This window comes from Neopsephotus bourkii, unplaced genomic scaffold (assembly GCF_033783945.1).
Source record: "Neopsephotus bourkii isolate Nb327-2 ecotype Australia unplaced genomic scaffold, CSIRO-AGI_Nbou_v1 NB_1820, whole genome shotgun sequence".
Lineage (NCBI taxonomy): Eukaryota > Metazoa > Chordata > Aves > Psittaciformes > Psittacidae > Neopsephotus > Neopsephotus bourkii.
The window spans coordinates 3,303,763-3,311,635 of record NW_026902293.1 but is presented as its reverse complement, the minus strand read 5'-3'; positions in this window follow the sequence as shown (position 1 = coordinate 3,311,635).

Here is a 7,873-nt window from a genome sequence, read left to right as displayed (position 1 = left end):
TGTTGCCTGTGCTACATATCCTGGACAATGTCATGAAATACAGTTATTGTGATACCAACAGAAAGTGCCAGGAGGTCCTGAAGGGACTTTTTTACTTGATACTGCCCCTGGGATTTTAAGTCAACCCCTTATCCCACCTGCACAAGCAATCCCAAATTCCAAGCACACATAAGCCCAATTTTAAGGAGTTTGTGCCTGACAGGTACAATCCAAGGAAGATTCCAAGAGAAGCATGAAAGGAGGCCATAACTGAACAAACCTTCCTTTTTTCCAAATTTCAACTTCATATACAATTCTTTAACCTATATTTTCCTTGCTTCTGAGCTTCTCTGCCTCAGTCTTCACTTCTAGTCCTTCCTATTCTAGGACTAAATGAGAATCTGTAGCATAGCTAAACAAAAGACAGTAAAATCACATCACACAGAAGGTGGGTGTGAAAGTGTTTTAATACCTTATGTACATCTACAACAGTACTTAATTAACATAAATTATACTTTATCACTGGCTACAATGTGTATCCTGAATTTACTCAAAACAACATAATGACATCTTCACAACTGCATTTTTGTGAGGAGCATTGTGTACTAGGCACATCCGACACAGTGAAGCTCAACATGGGAGGGTAAGGTTATGTTTTAGTTTGTTTTGTTCTAGTTTTCCGCGGATTCAGTTTCTGGGTGGAAACTCATGGCATCTGAAACCTCACTTTCAGAATACTGGATGTGTCACTGAGGCAAAATGAAATTGTGGCTCCACAGAGGCCTAAATGTCTGTATAAAGTGGAGTATTGCTACATCCTTGATGGTGAGGATTGCTGCATAGCACAACCACTCCCCGTTTCTAGGGTAGGTGTTCTATACTGTTGTGTGGGCAGGACACGAAGGTTTTGCTGTTCCACTTGTTAATTTTTCACCTGGATTGTCTGGATCCAATAGTGCCTTCTGTGTATATTACGTGTTTAATCTTTTTTCAGACAGCTGCAGTTCCTTCAGACACTTGCAGAGCCCTGGAAGAGATAGGGAGCAGCTCAGTGCCCCTGTCTTTGCCACCCTCCTGCTACAAGGGTACACCAGGGTGGGCCAAACAGGAGCATGCAGCCCCACAGAGCTGAGGAATTATGTGTAAGGCAGCCTGGGCTTACACTGGGTTTATGCTCTCCAGTCTCCTGCTGTGTGAGCTCCAGAGTGATTTTCAAGGGCTGCTTCATGGGAATTGTGTTGTCATGGCCAGAGTCAAGGTATGCAGCACTCATCTGTTCGAAGAAACAGTGGGGGAGAAATCGCTACTAGATGAAACCCTTGAGAGAATCTCTTTTTACTCCTCCTAGGCTTTTTGGAACTGAGAAATCAAGCTTAATTGGAATTTAAAGACATTATATGGTAGGAATGACTGATGACACTTGATAGTTGAACCTGAATCAAAAGGACAAAACAAGTCATTTATAGGAAATGCTTCAAAACAGGGGATTTTAATGCCTTTAAATATTTTCTATAAAATCCCTCAGCTCTTCAGGTCATTATTCAGAATTCATAAATAATAGTGTAATACCCATTCAAAAGGTATGACAAAAGTCCTTTCCCATGAAGTTGCAAAAGCTAATGCACTTTTATATCCAAGTACTTTTCTAGAATTAATCAAATGTTGCAAAATGCCCTTTGGTTTAATTGCATGCACAAACATACAGACAAAAGGAGAAACAATTGAGTTTATTAATTGTCTTTTTTCTTTATTATCTTCATCATGGCAGCTGTGGGTAAAAAGATCATATGAGGCTAAAGGGAGCCTGACTTCCGTGATCCTTACAAGTTTGTCTTCCCATGTATAAACTATCTTTTAAGCTATAAACAAGTAATTTAATAGTAATACTTCCCCCCCACCCCCTTATTTTCATTTTAAGCCTGCTAGGCAATTTCTGGTAAGTAGTCTAAGCACAGAAAACTGCTCTGTAAACTCAGAAACACCCACACTAATAAAGTACAGCCATGGTCTACACCTTACATCAGACTTCAGCTGACAAAACTCACTTTCAAAAGGCTTAAACAACCATTGCAACTTCAGTAAGGTAGTGACAAAAAGATAGATAAATAAATAAATAAATAAATAAATAAATAAAAGCATCTCCACTGTGGATTATTTCATAAATTCTGTCAGTCCACTACATACAGTATGTTCTTCACAGATTATGATTGATCCATGACAGTTCTGAGATGGGCCATTTCAGTTGCAGTATTATGGCTTTAAATGTAATATTGGTCATCACCATGAGAAAAGAATACCCCCAGGAGTTGAGGACAGAAGGTAATACAGTGGCCCTTTCAGTGGTGTGGGAGACACAGCAAACTGCTGCATAGCTGAACAGTTCCCCTTTGTTCTCTGTTCAGCTATGGATCTGATTTCTCTGAATTGGGCTTATTACAATAAATATAGATGCACAACATGATTATTTATGGGAAGAAAACAGACAAAAGAGGCTGAGTTGCTGGTACCTAAAACCTCATTTTCTGAGCTTCTCCCCTTGAGGCCCTTTTCATTTGTTGCACCATTGTATTCTCATTGTTGCTCAATGATACAAGCCTAAGCTGTTCATCAATTTACCCACTCCCCCATTTCTTTCTCTCTCATGTGCTCTTCCTCTCTCTCTTCCCATGTTAATAGTTCCCCTGAAATCCTATCACTTTGCTGGAGATTGATGTAAGTCTCCAGCAATTAACATAATTACAAGCCTGATTATCTTCTAATTGCATTATGAGTATTTGGTTATTCACTACACAAATTAGAGAAAATTAAAGAGGAGCAAGATCCTGTGGTGTGGGCGGTATGCTTTCTAAACTGTTATGAGCATCTGAATGCTGTGAGATAACAAGAAGGTGAAGATGTTTTATATTCCTATTGGCTCACAGTTGTTCTTGACACTATAAATTTTTCTTCTTCCAGCAGTGTTTCATGTCACTGAAAGATGCAGTACTATTTCCTTTGTTTGTGCAAGTTGACTGACAACATACAATAAACTAAAGGAAATGCCATATGTTCCTATATAGATTTGATAAAATGATAGTTAGAAATTTGAACAAAAGGCACCTAGAGGATAGCTTCTGTACTACTGAGACATCAATAATTCATAATTAAGTGATACTGTTTGTGGTGACAGGGGAACATATCAGTAAACAAAAATCAAGAATTACAAGTCCTCACCTCTTTCTAGTGTTTTTGAGGCTACTGCATTATTACTTAAAATAAGCAGGGTTAATTTTCAGTAGTAATTACTAGAGGGCAGTTTTAAATTTGAATAACACTTTGGTGGGGCATAACTAGTATGGGACAGGAGTCATTTTACTGACAGCAATGCCAGCAACGAAAACAAGCATTTGAAACGTACAGAATGGAAAATCATGGGGAGAAAATTAAGTAACTGGATACATCTGAAAATTATATTTTTAAAAGGAAATATATGGAGTTTCCCCAAAACATGGAGAGAAAATCTTATGACAGGGAAAGTGAGCTAAGACATACTGAAAGAACTGTACCTTCTGTCATTGTTGGGGTTGAAGACTATGACTGGTGCTGAAAGAAAAAGCCATCTCATGCCTCACACAGGACTAAGCACCCTGTTACATACCCTAGACAGCCAGTGAGGTAGGAGGTAGGGAGATCTGTTCAAAGCAAGTCAGCTGAACTCCCCTTTGCTGACTTCCATCCTAAAAGAACTGCTGACTCTTCTTGTGTTTTGAGACAACTCAATATGTACCTTGTTATGAGCCAAATTCTGCTGAAGTTCTTCATGGGAGTTTTTCATCTTATAGACATGTTTTTAAGGCAAGTTAACCTGCCAAAACTTGAACCTGGTGCCCCTGAATGAATTTACAATATACAGCAATTGTCTAACAGTGAATGTAACTTTAGATTCTGTAACAACAGACCTCTAGTCACCTCCTGCTCTCAAGATTTCCAGTTAGTGCAACTGGCACCCAGCCACAAGGGAATAAATTGATGACATTTGCTTATTTCAAAAGGGTCAGTAAACAGCCTTTGGTCAGGAATTTTGCCTTCTGACACAGGACCTGGATAGTGTGGAATTTAAATGTGTGACTTAAGCCTTTGCAGCTATGAAGTATTGACTATAGAAAACCATATCTATTCACATAATTTCCCTGTACTTGCCTGATGCATTCACCTCTATCCCCCTCCAGGTTTGTTTGGAGGTGAATGAACATAACAAACTAATGAACATAACAAGCTATCAAAATGGATACTGCAAAACTCACTGCTATTTGCATGCAAAGAGAAAGCGTAGCTGTGATCTCTTCCCTATATCTCCTTACATATCACTTATATGATTTGCTGTCCAGAATAAGCCCAAACACCTTCCATCAAAAAAATTCATTGGTAACATTTCCTATTTCTAAATACCCCCTATTACTTGAGCCAGTAGTTGCAAAAGTAAAAGTGTGGATACTAAATAGGGCCACAATCCTGCAAGCAGGTCTCATCTAAATAGGCTTACTTCTGGTGGGTGAGGTATACAATCTAAATGTCCCAAAGGCACCCATGGGAACAGGCTCCACAATCAAACTGAAGTGATGATACCAAAATATAGTCATAGAATCATAGAATAGTTAGGGTTGGAAAGGACCTTAAGATCATCAAGTTCCAATCCCCCTGCCATGGACAGGGACACCTCACTCTAAACCATATCACCCAAGGCCTCATCCAACCTGGCCTTGAACATTGCCAGGGATGGAGCATTCACAACCTCCCTGGGCAACCTATTCCAGTGCCTCAACAACCTCACAGGAAAGAATTTCCTCCTTATATCCAATCTAAACTTCCCCTGTTTAAGTTTTAACCCATTACCCCTTGTCCTATCACTACAGTCCCTAATGAAGAGTCCCTCCCCAGCATCCCTATAGGCCTCCTTCAGATACTGGAAGGCTGCTATGAGGTCTCCATGCAGCCTTCTCTTCTCCAGGCTGAACATCCCCAACTTTCTCAGCCGATCTTCATACAGGAGGTGCTCCAGTCCCCTGATCATTCTCGTGGCCCTCCTCTGGACTTGTTCCAACAGTTCCATGTCCTTTTTATGTTGAGGACACCAGAACTGCACACAACACTCCAAGTGAGGTCTCATGAGAGCAGAATAAAGGGGCAGGATCACCTCCTTCAACCTGCTGGTCACGCTCCTTTTGATGCAGCCCAGAATACGGTTGGCTTTCTGGGCTGCAAGCACACACTGAAGCCAGTTCATTTTCTCATCGACCGGCACCCCCAAGACCTTCTCCGCAGGGCTGCTCTGAATCTCTTCTCTGCCCAGCCTGTAGTTGTGCTTTTTCTCTTCAATATTGCATCCCTTATTTAGCATTCGTTTCCTAATTGTAAAGGAGGTTCCAACATCTCAATGAGGTTTTGATTCACCTCATGCCTTACAGCAAAGTGAATTTCAAGCTGCGGATACAATTTCTGTGGTGTTCTCTAATTTCACCTCCCATTCCGTACTGTAATACACAACTGAAGAACCTACACAACTGAAGAAACTACTTGTCACTACAGAGTATATTTTTACTGTGAGGGGGGTGGCACACTGGAATGGGTTGCCCAAGGAATCTGCGAATGCTCCATTCCTGGCGGTGTTCAAGGCCAGGTCGGACAGAGCCTTGGGTAACATGGTTTAGTGTGAGGTGTCCCTGCCCATGGCAGGGGGGTTGGAACTTGACGATCTTCAGGTCCTTTCCAGCCCTAACTATTCTATGATTCTATGATTCTGCGATTCTACAGAGAACCAGAGGGAGCACCATTATTTTACACAGAGAAGCAAAAGAACACATTTTGAAACAATGGCAGCAAATCTGGACTTTAGAGGCATAGGGTCATAGAATCATAGAATAGTTAGGGTTGGAAAGGACCTTAAGAACATCGAGTTCCAACCCCCCTGCCATGGGCAGGGACACCTCACTCTAAACCATATTACCCAAGGCTTTGTCCAACCTGGCCTTGAACACTGCCAGGGATGAAGCATTCACAATCTCCATGGACAACCTATTCCAGTGCCTCACCACCCTAACAGGAAAGAATTTCCTCCTTATAAACTTCCCCTGTTTAAGTTTTAACCCATTACCCCTTGTCCTACCACTACAGTCCCTAATGAAGAGTCCATCCGCAGCATCCCTAAATGCCCCCTTCAGATACTGGAAGGCTGCCATTCCATGCCTCCTGTTGGACAAGATAAAACAATTGCAAACTAAAGTAAGACACTGTTCAGTCAAGTATCAAAGTCTCCCATGCAGAATTCAACCTGCCTTGTTACCACATACATCTCTCAAATTTTCCTTTAAACTAAAATAAGATCTGTCTTACCTGTACTTCTCCATTTATACTTCCTTAGGATTGTCAGGAAAGGAATACCGTTTTTACATATCCTCTAGGATATAAAAGTATGTCTTGCTCAGTGGAACTCTCAAGGTTCATGACTCCTGGACATTTACACATGGCTGTTATTAACAAAAAAATTTAATACAAATTTGAAGGGGAAAGGTGAGAGCAATCTTAATTATGCATCATTTTAGCACAGTCATAAAAAATCTCTCATCAACAGAAGAATTTTCTTAAATACAGATGAACCACATATACACATTTTCATTTGCTGCCATTAAATGTGTGTGCAAAACTATCTGGGAACCCATCAGCCTGTGCTTCAACTGATCCATCTAGACAGAAAATAAAGAAAGAAGCAATACACCATATGACTTAACAGATAATTTTAAAGTATTTTTCAAGGGTGTTTAAAATAGATTCAACATGAAATTGAATTTTTGCAAGTAGGTAAAATTTCATGTAACTTTTAAAAGCTGTATTACTTTAATAGCTGTAGACAGTGGGCCAAATTCAGCTTTAATGTAAAACACATTGAATTTAATGAAAAGCTTCATTGAATTTACTGGCAATTTGCCCAGCTGCCACAGGATTCAGTTTTGCACAGTCTTACACTTTCCTCCCACTGCTTCTCAGAGCTGTCAGATGTATGTATTATAGAAGTTTTCAGAAGCCCAGGACCAGTAGTGCAAGTGGATTTAATAGTCTAATATCAAAGAGCCCGTGGAGAAAAACCACCCTGCAATTCTGTCAGGGGAAGTAAACAACACATCACCATTTTCACTGCCACCTTTGTAAAAGGCTATTTTTTAAGTTCTACAAATACTTTGTTCTGAATGGCACCCCTGAAATTTAAACTGAAGCCTGGACTCCCAAGTGAAAGACTGAATTAGAAGCAAATAAATGTCAATTTTTACTTTTGCACTAGCATTTTACAGTCCCACTTTGCAATAATTCAAGTAAGAATTATGAGCATCTGATTATCAACAGAAGACACGTTTCCTCTGGAAAAATTCTGTGCAGAACACCAATTGAATTTCCACAACACCATGACTCTAAGACCCAAATAAGTTGCCCGTGTGTGTTCTTCACAAGTAATGTAAGCAATTTCTAGGAGGCAATATTCATGACAGGATAGTCTAGAGCCATCTCAGATTGTTTTAAAACAGAAAGCAGTACCTGACTTAGCAGGCACACCATAATACCATGCCACAGCTATCCTTAAATTTGAAGTGCTATCTTCCTTTTTGATACGAGCCTGCTCCACCACAGTGAAAAGCAAACAAAATATTGTTTCCTTGCTTCATTACTCTAGTAAGAAGGATTGACGACATGCTTAGCTGGCAGGAAAAAATAATTTATTTCACTGTCACCTTACTTGTTCACCTGCTGCAAGGTAAATAGAAGCTAAGTCACTTTTTATTTATTTAGCTTATGCAAGACACCCATACTGACATAGCTAGCATTATCTGTTATATACAACCACTCTATTATACTGATCACAGAAAAC